The sequence below is a fragment of the Danio aesculapii genome, chromosome 5 (genome assembly GCF_903798145.1).
Source record: "Danio aesculapii chromosome 5, fDanAes4.1, whole genome shotgun sequence".
Taxonomy (NCBI): domain Eukaryota; kingdom Metazoa; phylum Chordata; class Actinopteri; order Cypriniformes; family Danionidae; genus Danio; species Danio aesculapii.
In genome coordinates, this window is record NC_079439.1 from 51555967 (window position 1) to 51576059 (window position 20093).

The 20093-nt window shown below is 36.5% G+C and overlaps 1 protein-coding gene across 1 annotated transcript in view; it reads right to left on the minus strand.

Annotated features, from left to right (window-relative positions):
* rangrf (RAN guanine nucleotide release factor) overlaps nt 1–16733 on the minus strand; it is a 22730-nt gene extending 5997 nt beyond the window's left edge. Inside the window, exon 1 of the mRNA XM_056458457.1 lies at nt 16709–16733. The gene's annotated coding sequence lies outside the window, so the exon portion shown is untranslated. The remainder of the gene's footprint in view (nt 1–16708) is intronic.
* Between the last annotated feature and the right edge of the window lie 3360 nt (nt 16734–20093).

Consider the following 20093-nt stretch of genomic DNA (forward strand, 5'->3'; position numbering starts at 1 on the left):
TAGTAATCTTGTTTAGGCAATCGTTTGGAGTTTTATATTTTAAAGGTCAAATATTTATTGCTGAATTACAAGTTCGGTTTTCGATTGGCCTCGTGAAAAAGAGAATGATTTCATATTCTCGGGGCCGGCACGTCCAGAGAATAGTGAGGGCTGCGTCCGCGATGATGAATTTTCAGCTTTATTACTTCTGTCTTCAGAGTCACACGATCCTTCAGAAATCACTCTATTATTATTATTATTTTTTATATTATTATTATTGGTAATAGTAATAAAAGCAACAAGTAGTAATAATTTCATTTGAAACTGCATGCAGTAAGTAATAAATAAATATTTAATAAATAAGTCTTTAGCAATTTTTTATATGTAATAAATGCCGCCTTGATGAACAGAATAATTTTAATTAGATTTTTAAATAACAGTAATAATAATAAAAAAGAAATAAACTGACCCCAAACTTTTGACCGGTAGTGTAGATCAGTGGGTTAGTTTAATAAAATAATATAATGTGCGTGTTGAATATAATAGACGGTCGGTCGCAAATCTTTTTAAATGCATTAAAGGGCAGCGCATGTATTAGCCTTACCCTGGAGTTTGTTCACCCCCCCGCCTTTGAAATACTGATAAATTATTCGTTAATCTTTTCTGCTCACTATGTCTTCTTCTTATTCTTGTTTTAGGGCGACTAACTCATTAAAAGCATTATCGCCACCTACTGTACCGGATGTAATTCTGATGATGAGGAGTCTGAATATTAGAAAGGGGAGGAAAAAAGAAACGAGGAGGGAGGAAAAAAAAAAAAACTTTGGATGTTTCACATTCTCCAATCTTTGCATTTAGACCACATACTCATGTCAGCGCTGTGTGTTTAGCTCCTCTAACATATAACGTCTTTATGACCATAATTGAGAATACTCTCATCCAGGGGCATAGCAACCGGGGGTGGGGTGCATCCCCCTCACTTTTAGAGACAGACCATTTAGAAACAGGTGATTAATAATTATATGAATGTATGATCTTATACAGCCGTCCCCCCACTTTTAAAGGGCACCAATGGTGAAAAATCTACTTTTCAAGCTGTTTGGACAGAAATGTGTGCAAGTATAGTGTATAAACTGTCATCTTGGGGTGAAATAAACTTTACAACATTTTAACAACATAAAAACGGTGGACCAATTGAAGCGGTTTTCAGATCGACCGCAACTTTACGTAGGAGTGCGGTCCCCCCGCCCACCAATATTGATTGACAGCTGCGCGCATTAACATGTCCGGTAGTCACGTGTATAATCATATCATCAAGAGAGGACGAGCGCAAAGCAGCTGGGAATAAAAGGTGTGTTCAGTTCGCTAGGATCATCAATCATCATCAAACATGATCAAGAGTGAGTTTCACAAGTTTAAAATGTTTTAAAACAGAGCATGTGTGTAATGAATTACAGCGATTCACTTCAGATTCACTTAATCAGCACAGCCGCGTGTCAGAACATTTATAAAGGAAGACGCTTCAATCGCGGTTTGTGGACGTTAAATCAGGTTTATTTTGTACATTAATATAAGAGATATCCATACCCACATAGCAAAATATATCTGGCCCAGCTCTGGCCCACACAATCAGCTTTTACTTGGCCCACATGCCGCAGTGGATTACGGTACATGACTGGACCAAGTCTGGCTTCCGGGCAAGGGCCAAACACGGACCATATCTGGGCCAGGTCTTAGCCAAGTTTGTAACCCATAACTGGGCCTGAACTGGGCCAGTTATGGCACATGAATGGTCATTGTCTGGAAGCCAGACTTGGTTCAGTCATGTACCGTAATTCACTGCGGCATGTGGGCCAAGCAAAAGGCTGATTGTGTGGGCCAGAGCTGGGCCAGAGAAATTTTGCCTAGTGGGCCATAACTGGCCCTTAACCGGACCACATCAAGATAATATTTGGAACCAAAACTGAGCCATAATTAAACCATGTTAAGACCAGTCTTTAACCAGAGAGCCCAAAAGTGAGCCACACCTAAACCTAATCCACATAAACTAAACCTGCAGCCAAACTAAACCCTTCCCAGATCAAATCACAACAATGACTGTTCTGAACAATATTTATTTCACATTTAAGGAAACATAACAAGAGAAATCAGCATACTGTAAATCTTTAACATCAGAACACACAGCATTTTGCAGTCTTTTAAGTTGCAAATCCCATAAAAGCAAGTTCTTTAACCAGTTTTCTCCTGATTCTCCTTTCGCTTCTGTCTCTCTTTCCTGCCACCATCCCTATATGGGGCCAGATATAGCCATCTTTTGATGGTTGAGTCAATGTCTTTTTCTGAGGCTTCAGATGTCAGGCGGTTTCGTCTCACAGCCGCTGAAACAGATATGTAAATGTTTGAAATTAGCTTTTTTTATCAACAGTTAATGTGGATATTGGATTTTAAAAAACAATTACATTAAAACTCAACCAGAACATATTGACAGACATGCTTTTACAGCTATACAGACTTTTAATTGAAGCAAGTAATTTTAGTAATATGGCTCCAGGAGGAATTCAGTCTAAGTTCCTTTTCACAAAGCTGTGTGCAATTTAATAACTAGATATATTTTGGCAGTGTTCTTTTAAATCTGCTTTAGTAAAATGCTACAATTGGTTCAACAATCTTTGTTCACCAGCAAATAAGGACAGTAAGGCTGCATTTACAATTAAAATTTTTATCCAAGGTTATCATAACGCCAGAATCTTATACCGGCCCATGCCTAATCTGCGGTTGGTTACTTTACAAATATTGAATTAAAAAAAACATTGTGTTGGTTCATTGTGCATCCCGCGGGTGCAACCAAGTTGTGCATTTAGTTGAACTTTTTGAGCGTGCTGAGCAGTTCGGTGTTAGTTTTATTTAAATATCTTGAGGTGGAACTAAACAGCGCATTTTCTCCGCCTTCTTCTATAAACACTTCTTGGTGTTTATAATGTAAAATCGCGATGATATTTAATTATTGATTGGTGGCCACAAATTTAGTTCTCATGAAAATAATACAATTAATCGTGCAGCCCTAAGTCAAACTGTTATTCTGTGTTTTTTTTTTTTTTTTACTGTTACTGACAAGCACATTTTTTAAAAAACATTGTTAGAAACATTAACTCTTGTATTTGTTGCTATTAGTTTTTCCTACTATGAAAGTCAAATACATGTTTTCTGCTTTTTTCAAAACATTTTATTTGGTGTTTAATAGAAAAAATAACAAAATCATAAAGATTTGGGACCATTTGAGGAGAGTAATTATGGAGAGAGATTAGACTCAATAATAATTCACGCAAAAGACACGATGTACACATGCGTAGCCAAATTCACGTACGTAAAATATTTATTTATACTTACAAAAACAATTCACATGCACAAAATAAAAATACATTTTCATAAAATACGTTTCACAAATGCAAAACACTATTTGCAAATATATAAGAGTGTACAAAAAGTTTTGAATGTTTAAAATTCACGAGTTCATCCTGAATGAGTGTGCAAATCCTCTCTCACGTACGACTCACCCTGAATACGAATGTGTGCATTTTTGAGACTTTCCTGCCAGCACACACCTCCCACGTGAGTCACTCGTGCCCTGTAGCCAATAAGATGCGAGCTTACTGTTCAACCAATCACAACTCCCTGAGAACGCAGGGACAACAAACCTCAAGAATCAAATTAGTTCATCCCTAACATAATTTAAACAACAAGGTTTGTTCAAATTACAACATGGCGGCTAATACAAGATGCTTTGCACATTTATTACTATACACTTAAATTAGCATAGACTTAACACAAGCACTTTTCTATTGAGTTATTGGAAATACACTCAGATTCTACTATAAAAAGCATATACACAAACTAGTAGGAAACAGTATTGACTTACAGGAGTATCCGCCATGTTGGTTAGAGGAACAGACTGCGCAAAAGGAGCGCAAAGTGGTTGACATCGAGTACAGCTCGCATCTGATTGGCTGAGAGGTACGAGTTGCCTGTTTCTGGCAGGAAAGTGTCAAAACTGCACACACTCATATTCAGGGTGAGTCGTACGTGAGAGAGGATTTGCACATTCTCATTCAGGATGAACTCGTGAATTTTAAACATTCAAAACTTTTTGTACACTCTTATATATTTGCAAATGGTGTTTTGCATTTGTGAAACGTATTTTATGAAAATGTATTTTTATTTTGTGCATGTGAATTGTTTTTGTAAGTATAAATAAATATTTTACGTACGTGAATTTGGCTACGCATGTGTACATCGTGTCTTTTGTGTGAATTATTATTGAGTCTAATCTCTCTCCATAGTAATTGTACACAAATTTTTGTGTGAACTATCCCTTTAAATCTATTTCTCTAACCTGTTCACTCTTTTTACTTAACGTTAATAGTTCAGGCATGAAACAAACGTATCTAAAATTGCCTATTTATTCACATGCACATAAAAGTAAAGTGCTTTTTTTATCCACGTAAGCACATAATGTATACAGCATACTCAAATTTGATATATCTTAGCTTTAATTAAGCATATATTCTGATAATTTAGGCTTCGTTTTTGTTCATAATACAAATATAATACATGAAAGATCTCTCTTTCCAATGCATGCATGCATGCGTGCGTGCGTGCGTGCTGGAGAGGGGTGTGATTTTAGAATACATTTTGAATCATTCCAAGTGATCATTCTGTTTTTGTTTGAAATGCCCTTCATCTCTCGCTTTATTACGTAAACAGCAACTTTGCAAGGGCTATGGGTTAACATCACAGCCCGAAAATGGTCCAACTTTTAATGAGATAATCTCAGTAACGTTCGATAAGGATAAACAAAACGAAAAAATATCCTTAAATTGTGTGATGCCGTCTTCTGTTAATTTACATATTATTTTGGAGTTTATTTATCATGATGTGCCACTTAACATGAGATAAATTAACTTTAACTAACGTTAAAGAATATTTATCGAGCTTATGGGTATACACTGACAACCACACCGATGACATTTAAATTTCCGACGATGAAACTGATAACTGATCTGAAACAATATATTAGAAACCCAATTATTACTTACCAAAATGCCTTTGCTCCAGTTAACGTTAGGTCCACGACCGTTGGTGAAGTGCGTACAAGTGGCCGCCCGCCGCCGCCGTCCTCTTTAATAGATCCGAGAGTATTTTTCAAATTAGAAGTTTTGTTTCGTTATTTTTTAATCGTGGTTAAAATTAACCAAGCTAGCGAAATCAGCAGACTGACGTTACACACCGTTCACCGGAAGAAAATATACTTGAAAACTGAACAGAAAACCGAGTGTCACGACCAATGGTCACGACTGCAATATCCTATTGATAAACCCATACAGCATTGCGCATTAGGCGCGCTACGGGCGCGCTTTTTCTCAAAGCAACCTGATTGGTAGATTTGGATTTTTGAATTTTTTCTGGTGTTTGTGCATGAGACAAGCAGCACAAAAACAATTGACTTAACATTTTAACACTACCGTCTGTATATTCTGGTATATCATCATTGGTTAATAATAATATAATTAGCAAAATAATAATTTGAATAATAAAAAATATGTAATGTAGGGTAAATTTAGTTGCAACATACAAAAGAGAATAGATTAATTCAAATACTTCAATCTTGATTGTTTCCTAGATTAAAACGAAGGCATTAGAAGATGCAAGCGGAAGATTTTTATGTATTTTAAATGTGGTTCCAGAAAGGCCAAACTTATGTGGGCCACAGATCAGTTTTGAACATCTGGGCCAAATACTACATTTGACATCTGGCCCATGTCTTGTCTGCCGCCTTCAAGACGGTGCCACCTCTGCCAAACCTGGGCCATGTTTGGCCCACATGCTGTATGCCAGTGCCGGATGAATGCCTGATGTGCCAGATTTGTGCCAAATCTGGGCCAGAATTCTTTGCTACCTGGGTACAGTAGTGGATATTATCACATATGCGTGCAAAACGAGTGCAAAGCTTAACGCGCTCTCTCTCTCTCTGTGTGTGTGTGTCTGCGTGTCTGAGTTATGTGTGTGTGTGTATGTCTGCGCTACGTTTGTGTTTGTGTGTGTGTGTGTGTATGTGTCTGTGCTATGTGTTTGTGTCCTTGCTGTGTGTGTGCGTGAACTTTATAATGACATTGTGTGTGACTCATTGTTGCAACGCCACAAAAAATGCATCAAATACTGATTGATAAAGTTTTTACTGTAGTATTTCTTACACACGTTACATGAGATCTGCTTCCTGAGGCAGCCGAGGGCGGTACAAAAAAACCCCCAGCAAAACCTTTTTTTCCAGCTATAATATAGACACTTCAAACAGCTATAATAAATAATCTGATGGGTGTTTTGATCTGAAACTTTACAGACACATTCTGGGGACACAAAAGATTTATATTAAATATGAAAAAAGGGGTAACCTATGTGCCCTTTAAAATGTCTGCTACGCCCCTGCTCTCATCCATAAATATTAGCCTATAATCTAGAACCTAAACCCAAATCCTCCTTATACCTAATAAATGCTCTATATACTTGCCAGTCTATTATACCTTTTACTAAAATAATTTTATTTATTATTTTGTCTTCCCCACAATGACTAAATAACATATTGCGATGTTTGTTATATTTGCTACATACAAAAAGTGCATGATCCACATTTTCAGTTACACCACATAGGCCTACATCACATTTCCCATCTTCATGTAAACCCATCAATGCAAGTGTTGCATTTAACCCTGTGTGTCCCAATCTTAATCTTGATAACCATACCTCTTCCTTCCTATTTCTTCCTTGATATAGTTTTGTCTATAGTGCCATCTTAAATGACTAAATCTTCCAGTATTACTCTTATTCCATCTAATTTGCCATTTATTTATTAGTTTTTCCTTTAAAATTGATTTCGGCTCTCTTTTTCCCAAAGGTACATTCACCTTCACCTCTTGCTTATTTAGCGCTTCCTTTGCTAATTTGTCAGCAACTTCATTACCGGATACCCCAATATGTGATGGAACCCAGCAGAAATAAACAATTCCTCCTATCTCCTTTAGTCTATATAAAGATAAATAGACTTCTGTTATTAAATCCTCTCTATCTGATTTTGAATTTGCTAACTAAAGCTGAAGATGAATCTGAACAGATTACTACTTTGTTTGGTCTGACTTGTTCAACCCACTGTAATGCTATAATTATAGCTGTTAACTCTGCAGTGTATACTGATATATTATTGGACAATTCTAAACTAATATGTACTTTGAACTCTGGAATATTTACACCTATTCCTATCTTTTTACTACACTCAAAAAAAGAATTTGTCGGACTTACATAAAAAAGAGTGTCAAGTGGTTCCACGTAGCTGTGTTGAGTAGTTTCTACAAGTAAAAATATAGTTGAATGAACTAAAAAAATCCAGGTAAAGTTTACAAAATATTTCATAGTATATACAACCCATTTAGATGTGTCATTATTGCATTTTAGGTATATGTATATTTTACTTAGTAATGTTATGTTAGAATTATGAACTTTCAGTATGTAAGGTGAATACTTTCTTTTCTTTTTTTATTCACTTTAAAGAATGTGCTCTACAAGTGTAAAACTTAAATAATCAAACATATTTTTAGAAACAAAATGAATTTAGTTTTTATTTCTTCTAAAACAATTTTAATTTCATAGGTGCTTTGAAACAAATACACAAAAACATCAAAGGTTTTACAGTAAACATTTACAAGGGCTTTTAAAGGGCAACTGGCTTCAAGAATTTGAAATAATCTTACTTTGAAAAATTAAATAAATGGAAGGTTAAAATACTGCTAAACTCCATTTCTGATCTTTACAATCAATAGTAAGAGTAACATTCAAACTATTGTAAGAAAAATTTATAAAAGAGCAAATTTACAAAAGAAAATTTGTAAGAACAATTTCTCAAGATACGAAATGCCACAATGGTCAATTACATATATTTCAAAATGTTTAAGCTATTGTTAAATTATACAACTGGCCTCTATTTATGAAAACCACCACAAAAATAACAGTTCGTTTCAAAAAGACAGAAATAACTTACTATTGATGTTCTTTTACTATGTGCAACTACAATAAATTTAACTTGGGAAAAAGAAAAGGAAAGTTAAGAAAGGCACCATGTCACAAACTGCTACAGTGCTCAATTTTTGATATCTCAAATTGTTCGAGCCATTAGTAAAGAAAAGAATAAAACTGACAATCTGAAACTTTGTAAATAACCAAACAATTTAACCATTTAAAGTTGCAGAACTTCATTTAAAATTTTGGTGCCATCGACAAAGATAACATTAAAACTGGTCCTTAACCTTAAAACCAGAAACTATTTAAATTTCACAAAAAGCTTCTTCCTCTTTTTCTTTAATTTGTCCAGAATGATGTACTGATTCAGCTAGAAATGATTGAACTGATTGTTCTTGAGAACTTGTATTTTGTGTGACAGTTTATGTGCATCAAGTCCCAGCAAAAGTTTCTGGAAAAACTCAAAAGTGTATTTCAGGTCTGAAGGATAACTGAGATTCAAGCTGTATGTGACTCTCAAAGAAAGAGCACAAGCCTTGGTGATATCGCCAAGTTTCTGAAGCACTTTCACTCCCTTAACAATCAGTCCAACATCTGATGGTGGGTCACGGGCTTCTGCACCTTTAGGTCTGACGATGTAGATTCTAGTGACAGTATTGGCCATGTGTCTCTCAGAGTTTTCAAAGTATGTGTCCTACAAAACACAAAAACAGTATCACTGTTTAATTCCATCAAAAATACAGATTGTAAATTTAGAGAATTTTGGCGGTTGACACTAAGAATTAGTGCATGGAAAACGAATACCACAACCATAACGTCTATGCACTAATCTATAGTGTTTCAACCGCTGTGATCTAGTCATGACTGTTATTTTGCAGTCTTTGCACTGCCACATGCTTTCCTTGAGAAACACAAGTCAGTACTACTGGCTAACAAAAACACTAAAACTCAAAAGACTCCAAAATACACTGATAACATATATTAATAGTTCTGTGAACACTCACATCACTTTTCTTGACGATATTTAACAGTAAAGAGTTATGAAATACTCATACCTGACAAAGCCACCATCTTTTCCTCCTCAATGTGCTTCGCGCGTTCGTCTGTCTTCCGTTCTGCTCTGGTGCTCCACCTCCAGGTAAGCAGCTACAGTATCCATAAATATCCAAACTTAAGAGGGTTTTGCGTTCTACTCCACAATGTTAAGTTGGCCAGTCAGACCCTTACTAAGTAAAGCCTACAGTACTACATTTTTGTAGAAATAACCTAGTTAACTTGTGTAAATTTAATTACTATTATGTTTTATGTAATGCGAACAAGGATGGGTATAGTAAAATTTACAATAACTTTCGAAAGTTCATTTTTTTGAGTGTAGGTTCTTTGGAACCATATGTGAAATTTTCAAAGTTGAATGAAACATATTATTTAAAATAGCATTTTTATTCTTTCCCACTATATTCATCTTTAGGTTTACTTAGCAAGCTTAAATCTACGAGTGGTTCCATAGTGGGACATTAGTGAGCGGTATATTGGGACAGAAGATCATGTTGTTCATACCATATTCTTTAGCCAACTTTTTACTCTTCCATCCAAAGCTATCTCGTCCTTTATATGAATATTCCCAGCAATCTTCTAGTACTTTACGAGAAAGATGGTTACTAACTGATTGTTGAAGATTTACCCAGTATGTCACCATCAGTTTTATCCTCCTAAATTCAAGAGGCATTTCTCCCATTTCTACCCTAATTGCATCTACAGGGGGCGTTTTAATTGCTCCACAACATAATCTTAGCGCTCTGACTTGTATAATGTCTAATTCCCAATATAGACTTACATGCAGATCCATACACAATGCAACCATAATCAAAACAGGATCGAATCAATGCTTAATACATGCACAGCAATGCACTACGACTAGCTCCCCAGTTGTGACTAGCAACTAAAAGCATACAGTTTATAATCATTTTACATTTTGTTTCAATTTTATTTAAGTGAACTTTCCATATAAACTTTTCATCTAACCATAAACCTAGGTATTTAAAAACAGGTACTCTTTCCAGTGTCTGATCCTATAATTTTAGATCTGTATGTACAATTTTCCTGTTTTTTGTAAATATCATGTATTTTGTTTTTGATACTGAGAACTTTAAGCCCCATTCTAGGGACCATTTCTTAACTTTTTAAACTGATTCCTGTATTGCTTTATTAATACTTCTAATATTGCGTCCTCTTTTCCATAATGCTCCATCATCTGCATAAAGTGCTAGTCCTATTCCTACATTTTTAATCTTATCAAAACATCATTAATCATTGGATTAAACAAAATGGGGCTAATTGCACTACCTTGTGGTGTACAATTTGAAATATTAAAAGCAGCCGATAATTCTTCTCCAATTTTAACTTGAAAGGTACGTTCAAATAAGAAGCCTAACACCCAGTTATAAAATTTCCCACCTATACCCATTTCGTTCAATTTAATAAGCAATCCTTCCCTCCATAATGTATAGGCCTTCTCAATGTCAAAGAAAACTGCTAGCATATACTCTTTCATTATAAAAGCTTTTCTAATTTCATTTTCAAATAAAATCAAGGCATCTGTTGTGGATCTATTCTTCCTGAACCCACTTTGAAAGGTTGTTAATATTTTCTTTTCCTCTAATATATAATTTAATTGCTTTACAATAATTTTTTCCATTACTTTACATATTGTGAATGTAAAAGCTATTGGTCTATAACTGCTAGGCTTTGTTTTGTCTTTCCCAGGCTTGGCTAATGGAAGCACGACTGCAGTCTTCCATTGCTTGGGCAAAACACCCTCATTCCATATACGATTAATTACCTCTAATAATGTTTGCTTTAACAGGTAACTTCTTTAAAATTTGATAACTCATCATGTCCTTACCTGGTTTTGTGTTCTTTGAATTAAAGATAACTATTTTCATTTCAAAATACTTAAATTCATCATCTAGACTACTATTAAAATCTAGCTTTTTTATACATCTCCATATAATTCCATAATTTGTTGATGTTTTGTTAAAAATTCATCATCTAGATTTTCAATGCTGTGAGCTTTAGCAAATGTTTGAGCAAATATTGTGGCCTTTTCTTTATTTGTAATCACGATCTTCCCGTTATCCTCCATCACAGGTATTTTCCTGGAGCTATCAATCCCATTAATCTTCTTAATCATATGCCAAACTGTATTCATATCAGTTTCCCTGCCTATTGTATTACAAGACTATAAGTATTATAAGACTTCTTCTGGAGTGAGCATTTTTTTTAAAAAAATCTAAATGCTTTTTGTCTTTCTTTGATTGCCCTTCAGCATTCTGCAGACCACCAAGGTAGATTTTTCCTCTTTCTTGTGCCATTTGCTAATGGGATTGATTGTAATGCTGCAAAATAAATGCCATCTACTACCTTACCATATACATTATCAATACTTCCCTCTAGTGTTATATTTTTAAAAAGGTCTTTACATATTGCTTGGAATTTTCCCCAATCTGCACTTTTGTATACCCATCTTGTACCAATTTTGTGTCCGAACCTTACTTTGAATTTTACAAATGATAGGAATATGATCACTTCCTATATTATTTCCAGAAACTGACCATTTAGATTTACCAGCTAGTGACGCTGAAACTATTGTTAGATCCAAGTATGATGCGCTACCTTTCTTATATCTATTCTTGTTGGTTTGCCATCATTTAGACACACTAAAGATTTCTATGAATTTTCTATTATTTCACCATTTTTATCTGTTTTCCCACTACCCCAAATACTATTGTGTGCATTAAAGTCACCACATACAATCATTTTATTTGATGTTTCACCTATAGTGATTTCTAATATGTCTACTGTTAATTCTAAACAGGGATTATAAAAGTTTACTTTTCTGATTACCCCATGCTCATCCATTACTTCTATACATATGCTTTCTGTTTCACTTTCATTATTTACATACCTATAAATCACATTTTATTTTATGAAAGTTGCACACCCTCCACCTCTACCATTATTCCTGTCTTTCCTTATTACTTCATAACCATTCAGCTTGAAATATAATGCTTTGCATAACCAAGTTTCTCGAATACAAATTATATCAGGAGCTTTGTTCATATTTACAATGTATTTTTTTTAACTCCTTCCATTAGCAATCAAACTCCTGGCATTCCAATGAAGCAATAGGAAAGACATGATAATGTTAAGTATCACTACACTGGGATGCATCATAACTTGCCATCATATTCCACTCTGTCTTTCCTTCTTTTACTTTTAATATCTTGTGGATTTGTTCAACCGATATTTTTTTTTAGATTAGATTCAATCTAAAAAAAAAAAAAAAAAGTAGTGTTTGTGTTTTTGTTAGTTTGTCCTGTCTCGAGTCATATTCCTACAATTAGTTTCACCAGAGACGAATTGTTGGACATTCGGGCTCATACACCACCGAATATTTTTCCATACCTGGATTTATCTGATGTTCTGTTGGACATTGTAGTCGGAGGAGCCGCAGTGCTACTCAAACGCTTTCAAGCGCGCAGACGAGGAAAGCGTGCAGGCGCGCTTGTGAAACTCAGACAGCGCGGATTTCGGACCGCATTGCCTAGCATCTATCTAGCAAATCTCCGCTCTCTACCCAACAAAATAGACGAACTCATTCTGCTCTCTCAGACAAACAGGGATTTTCTGCATTCAGCTGCTCTGTGTTTCACGGAAACCTGGCTGAACGACACCATACCGGACAACGCGCTTCACCTACTGGGCTATCAGCTGTTCAGAGCGGATCGCGACGAAGAATCAACGCGGAAATCACGCGGTGGCGGGACGTGCTTTTACATCAATGAAAGGTGGTGTACAGATGTAACAGTTTTAAAGAAGATGTGCTGTCCAGATCTCGAAGCACTGTTTATTAACTGTAAGCCTTTTTACTCCCCACGCGAGTTCTGCTCGTTCATCCTCGTCAGTGTTTACATTCCTCCGCTCGCGCACGCAAGCCTGGCGATGCAGAAACTAGCTGATCAGATCATGGTGATAGAGCAACAACACCCGGACTCTGTTTTAATCAATATATAAACAGTAATAATCATTATATATACCAAAATATAGACAGCATGTTACATGTCCCACAAGAGACAGAAATATACTGGATCACTGCTTTACTACAATAAAGGATGCATACCGCTCCGTCCAACGAGCAGCTTTGGGACACTCTGACCATTGTTTGATTCATCTCATTCCAACCTACAGGCAGAAACTGAAAACAGCCAAGCCTGTATTAAGATCTGTGAAAAGATGGACTAACGAAACAGAGCGGGATCTACAAGCCTGTTTCGACCTCACTGACTGGAGTGTTTTTGAAGCTGCTGCAAATGATCTACGTCAGGCCAAGGAGGTTGCTTACAGGAATGGGGATAGGGCCTTGTATAAGCAGGCCAAATACACACTGGAAAAGGAGATCAGAGTCGCAAAAAGGAACTATTCTGAGAAACTAAGGAGTCAGTTCTCTTCCAGCGACTCAGCACCTGTGTGGAAAAGTCTGAAAAACATCACAAACTACAAGACACCATCCCCCAGCACTGTAGACAATGAACGACCTGAATGAGTTTTACTGCCGGTTTGAGAAAACCCCCCACACCCACTCTGAACTGCTCTTCACGCCACCATTAACACCTCCACCACCCCCTGCCTCCCCCAAACCTGCACTACAGTTTAACGAAGATGAGGTGCGCCAGGTCTTCCGGAAACAGAAGAGGAAAAAAGCACCAGGCCCAGATTTTATAACACCAGCCTGTTTAAAGTCCTGTGCTGACCAACTGGCCCCCATCTTCACTCTGATCTTTAACAGATCACTGGAGCTGTGTGAAGTGCCCTCCTACCTCAAACGCTCTACCATCATCCCCATCCCAAAGAAACCCAAACTTACAGGACTAAATGACTACAGACCGGTGGCACTAACATCTGTGGTCATGAAGTCTTTTGAAAAACTGATGCTGGCCCACCTGAAGGACATCACTGAACCCTCACTGGACTCTCTTCAGTTTGCGTACAGAGCAAACAGGTCTGTGGATGATGCAGTGAATATGAGACTGCATTATGCTCTGCAACACCTAGACAGACCAGGGACCTATGTGAGGATCTTGTTTGTTGACTTCAGCTCGGCGTTTAATCCTGCCCAAATTAACTCAGCTCTCTGTGCCCACCTCTGTCTGTCAGTGGATCAACAGCTTCCTAACGGACAGGCAGCAGCTGGTGAAGCTGGGAAAATTCTCATCTAGTATCCGCACAATCAGCACTGGCGCCCCCCAGGGGTGTGTCCTCTCCCCACTGCTCTTCTTCCTGTACACGAATGATTGCACTTCAAAAGACTCCTCTGTGAAGCTCTTGAAGTTTGCAGACGACACCACACTTATCGGCCCTATTCAGGACGGTGACGAATCTGCTTACAGACAGGAGGTTAAGGAGTTGGCTGTCTGGTGTAGCCACAACAACCTGGAGCTCAACATGCTCAAAACAGTGGAGATGATAGTGGACTTCAGGAGAATGACTTCAGGAGGAGTCATTCAGGTTCCTGGGCACCACCATCTCTCAGGACCTGAAGTGGGACACTCACATTGACTCCATTGTCAAAAAAGCTCAACAGAGGCTGTACTTTCTTCGTCAGCTGGGGAAGTTTAACCTCCCAAAGGAGCTGCTGAAACAGTTCTACACCTCCATCATTGAATCAGTCATCTGCACACCAATAACTGTCTGGTTTAGCTCAGCTACTAAATAAGACCTCCAAAGACTACGTGCTGAGCAAATCACTGGTACAACCCTTCCTACTCTACCAAGAACTGTACTTATCCAGAGCAAGCAGAAGGGCTGCCAAAATCACTCTGGACTCCTCACACCCAGCACACTGCCTCTTTGAACTTTTACCTTCTGGTCGACGCTACAGAGCACTGCGCACCAAAACAGCCCAACACAGAAACAGTTTCTTCCCTCAGGCAATCCATCTCATGAACACTTGATGATAATAATTGTGGAGCCAACATCACTACTTGCTATACACTTTTATACACATATACACTTAATTAACAACACACTTTACATGCCAATTTGCACATAACAGCTGCACATATAACGTTGTATATAGTAATAAACATGTACATACACTTGTCAATCTGTATATTTGCACTCACTACTTCTATTTTTTTTTAAATATATTATTATCTGTTTTTTTGTCCTGTCTCTGTAATTCTGTTGCACTGTAGAAGCTCTGTAACGAAAACAAATTCCTCGTATGTGTGAACATACCTGGCAATAAAGCTCTTTCTGATTCTGAAACATGCTCTTTTGTTTCTAAGATTCATTCACTTGAGGATTCATTCACTGTCAGCTGTTTTACTTTACAAGCTGCTTCTGCATACTTTAAATTTTGATTGGTCTTTACCTTTTGAATTTCACATGCCTGCTGCTGTACTGGACATCCTGCATAAGCAGCGCTATGTTCGCCTCCACTGTTGCAGCATTTCAACTTAGTTCCTTTTCTACACTTCCCATACTGATGCTCCTCACCACATTTTGCACAACGCAGTTTCCCTTTACAAACAGCAGCCGAATGTCCTATGCATTGGCAGTTATAACAACGAAGAGGAGGAGAAACATATTCTCGTACCGTATAGCTGATGAAGCCTAGTTTCACCTTTGCTGGTAAACTTTTATCATCAAAGTGTACCAACACAGAAAAGCTCTTACATTTTTTATTGTCCCTCCACATCGTTAGTCTCCTAGCCGTACCAACTTTTCCTCCACTCAGGTTCCCTTTAATTTCATCCATAGTTACATTTAAAGGTACACCTGAGCTGACCACATCCTTTTTTGATCCTACTTCAGTACAGTTTATTTTATCACCAGCCAAGTTTCAGTATCTTTACTCTTTGCATTTCGTCTTTACATTTAATCAAAACTCTTCAATTACTTAGACATGTTGCCCCTTTTACTGATCCTATTTCTTTTTCTATTGCTTTTGATAGTTTAAGAGGATGCATATATTGTTCTGACTGCTTGACAAAAGTGACTAAGATTTTAATATCTCCTTCCTCATTAACTGTCATTGCCCTTTGTCCCGTCTCCATATTTCCACCTGAACACATTTGCTCATATTCAGACTCATGTTGTTTCCTTTTTTCCTTTTATTATATCGTACTTCATGGTATTCTGTTTCCTGATTGTCATCGTCCGATTCATCATCCATTGCATCTACCCAAGACTTATTTAAAATTGTCCTTTCTATTCTATATTTTACCACGAATATCCTCCAATTCATAGTAGCATCCTAAATCCAGCGTGCACCGTGTAGTGTATGTTTAGCGTCATCCCAAATGGAACTTGCCGGCAACTCAAATAGTTTCCAAGATGGCGTAAAATATATATTTGTAAATAAGTGAAACAAATTACCAAATTAACATATAATGTTAGTACCTGTCATGAGCGCAACCGCATTCAAAACCACACTATAAATTACGATGTGAACGCACTAACATGCACTATATTTAGGCTAATACAAAACGATTTGGGACGCACCCGATTTTAGTATTAAGTGGCCATCACGTCGTAATTCTATCACAAATTAAGATAATCATATGAGGTAAACTAACAATAAAATTAGTTCATAAAAAAAATTCACTCAGATTTATTCAACAGACGAGTGACCAACCACGTGACTTGTCTCCATTTTCTTCATCAAGTTTTATGGCTTGGCTGCTGGCAAAAAAAAACCCAAAGGTGCACTAACGCCTACCGGACCGGAGTGTGAAGTTAGAGGAATAGTTCACCCAAATCTTAAAATTCTGACATTATTCACTCACCTTTCCCTATGGAAGCCTGTTCCTGGCACTGAATGATAAAAAAAAATTATTGAAAAAAATGTTTTTATAATAATAAAAAAAGTGTTATAAAAGAGTTATAAAGTTGCAATTCTGCGATATAAATCAAAATTCTGAGTTATTAAGTCGCACTTCTGAGTTATTAAGTCGCAATTCTGAGTTATTAAGACATAATTCTGAGTTATTAAGTCAGAGTTCTGAGTTATAAAGTCGCAATTTTGAGTTATTAGGTGAGAAATCTGAAAGATAAAGTCGCAATTCTGAGTTATAAAGTCGCAATTCAGAGTTAAGTCAGAATTCTGAGATATAAAGTCGCAATTCTGAGTTATTAAGTCAGAGTTCTGTGTTATAAAGTCACAATTTTGAGTTATTAGGTGAGAAATCTGAAATATAAAGTCGCAATTTTGTGTTATAAAGTCAGAATTCTGAGTTATAAAGTCGCAATTCTGAGTTAAGTGAGAATTCTGAAACATAAAGTCGCAATTCTGAGTTATAAAGTCATAATTCTGAGATATAAAGTCAGAATTCTGAGTTAATAGGTCAGAGTTCTGAGTTATAAAGTTGCAATTCTGAGATATAAAGTCAGAATTCTGAGTTATTAAGTCGCACTTCTGAGTTATTAAGTCGTAAAAAAATAGGCTAGTCTGACTATTATCTGTATGGCATGGAAGGACATCGCTGGACCTTGTTATGGACGGTAGGTTATAGCCTAAATGGAAAAGATTATAGAGGATTATTTTCAGTGCAGTTTTACAGAAATCTTAATTTTATTTGAGGAATCACACAACATAAAGCTTAGTTTACGGACTCTTGAGAGAACGTAGAATTCGTAGAATGTAGGAATCAGTTGTGGCGGAGACGCAATAAAACAAACGAGGCACATTTTATACACCAACAGCTACAGACATCGGGACGACAACATGGCTATCGTTGGATGCACCAGAAATGTTGGATGTCTGGCATTATTACAAACAGAGAAACTGTCTGTCTGTTAGATGGACAAGGAGTTGATATGCGCGCTCGTAGTCGTCTGCGGCGACACATGTTTAACAGCCGCGGACCAATATGTTTGGCATATTGACGAATACGACAAGTTGAAACCTTACGGAATATGCATAAACGGACAAATTATCTGGCTTGAAGCATACAAAACGAACAATGACTCACGAGTAATTACGGGTTATTTCCTACAAGCTGTTGCTGAAAATAACGGATTTCCACAAAGAATTCGCATTGACCATGGAACTAAAATACGCATTTAGCAGATATGCAGACATTCTTTAGAGGCACTGCTAGTGCCTAATCTGTCACTCTTGGTCCAAGTACGGAGAACCAGAGAAACTGAACGATGGTGGTCCACTTTTAAAAGCCAGTGCATACAATTTTGGATGGATCATTTTGAACAGCTAAAAGAAAGTGGGCACTTTGTTTATACGTTCGTTGATAAATCTCTCATCCAGTTTTGTTTCAAGCATTCTATACAGGTAACACATTTGGTTTACTATAGTTCATTTAATCATAAAGATAATATTGCAGTTTATGTATTAAGATTAACTTAATATTTACATAGCTTACAATATGCAGTGTACAGTGTGTTTATTAATTTATTTTGTTGCTTTTATTTTATTAAAGAGGAGCTTGAGGAAATAGTCAGTGCCTGGAATTGCCACAGGATCCGGCCAACTCACAACCCACATGCTCCCAGTGGTCGACCTTCAATAATGTTTGCTGTTCCCAGCTTATGTGGAGTGCAGAATTTCTTGCATCCAATTGAACAAACATTTGCAAAGAGGAGTGTTTAGTTAAAGACTACCCTTGTGATAAGGATGTCTTTCAACTGTTCTCATGGATGAACATAACCTTGCATTGTCAGATGATGTTTATGAAATTACAGACCTTTACCTTAAGCTTCGTGAACTGATCCTGGATCTTATCTACAACATTCACTAGAAGGTAAAAGTATTGAGTATAATATTATGTATTAAATATAAATATTATGTCTGAGCATTATTTGTAACACTTCTATTGTGCTTTTTTCATAAAAAGTCTCAAAAGAACCTTCTGGGGTTAAAAATCGCAATTTCCACCTTACTTTCACTGTGCTGTGTCTGTCTATCAAGATAACAGGTGAGCAGGATTTATATTTCACTTTATGATTAGTTGGCTTTAAACATGAATATGTTAACAAATCTCGTTACCATTATGACCCAGACCCTTCATTGTAATTAACTTTCAAGTCAACACTTAACTTTGCTTAATTTTATCATATTTAAATATTATCCACTGTAGAAGCCTTGCTATTTATGGTGGCTGAGAAGCAAGGCCAAAAAAAGCACTGATGATGCAAAGGGCAGCTTAATATGTATTGAATGCATGAATGATTCATTGTTTCATACCAATTTAAATACTTATGCACTCATCAGTGCAGTTTTGTAATTTAAACATTGTGTTTACTGAACAAGATTCCAACAAGAAGGTGTGTATACTGTACTTATGCACATTAACCAGTAAAACAACACAATGCTGAACACAAAAAGTCATTACATCTTTACTTATGTAACTGATAACAAGCCAGTTGTCTAAATGTCATAGTGTATAATTTAAGAGCATAGTATTTAAATTGGGATAGCCACTGACATGTCATATTTTTATATGAAAAAATTCTATAAACAAAACATTAACACCATAACATTATTGATACAACTGGAATTGTAATTTTTCTGCATTACAATTGTGTTACTGAGCTGCATTTAACAGACATGTCAAATGACATTGCTGTTTTCATGTACTCCTGAAAATATGTGAGGTGCCAGGGGAACATAAACAGCACACACAATGCTCACAGCAAACAAAGAATAATTTAAAACATAAATTCTGTCTTACTAATGAATGAGTAAATGAATAAATGACACATCTGATGTAGCTTCTGTGCCACTGTGGCAATTGAAGAATGTTTTTTATTGATGCTGATTGCATTTAATTAGTAACAGCCCTATCTTCTAGGGTTATTGGATCAATGATTCTATACTCTACATATTAAAATAGAACAACTGTTTACATCCCATAATTTTCATACATCCCTCAGCATCCCTTGTCTGTCAGACACTGTGCTCAAGATACAGTGAATAACCTCTAATATAGTTCTTTGTTTATGATGACACACAATCACAGTGATGCTGCTTTGTG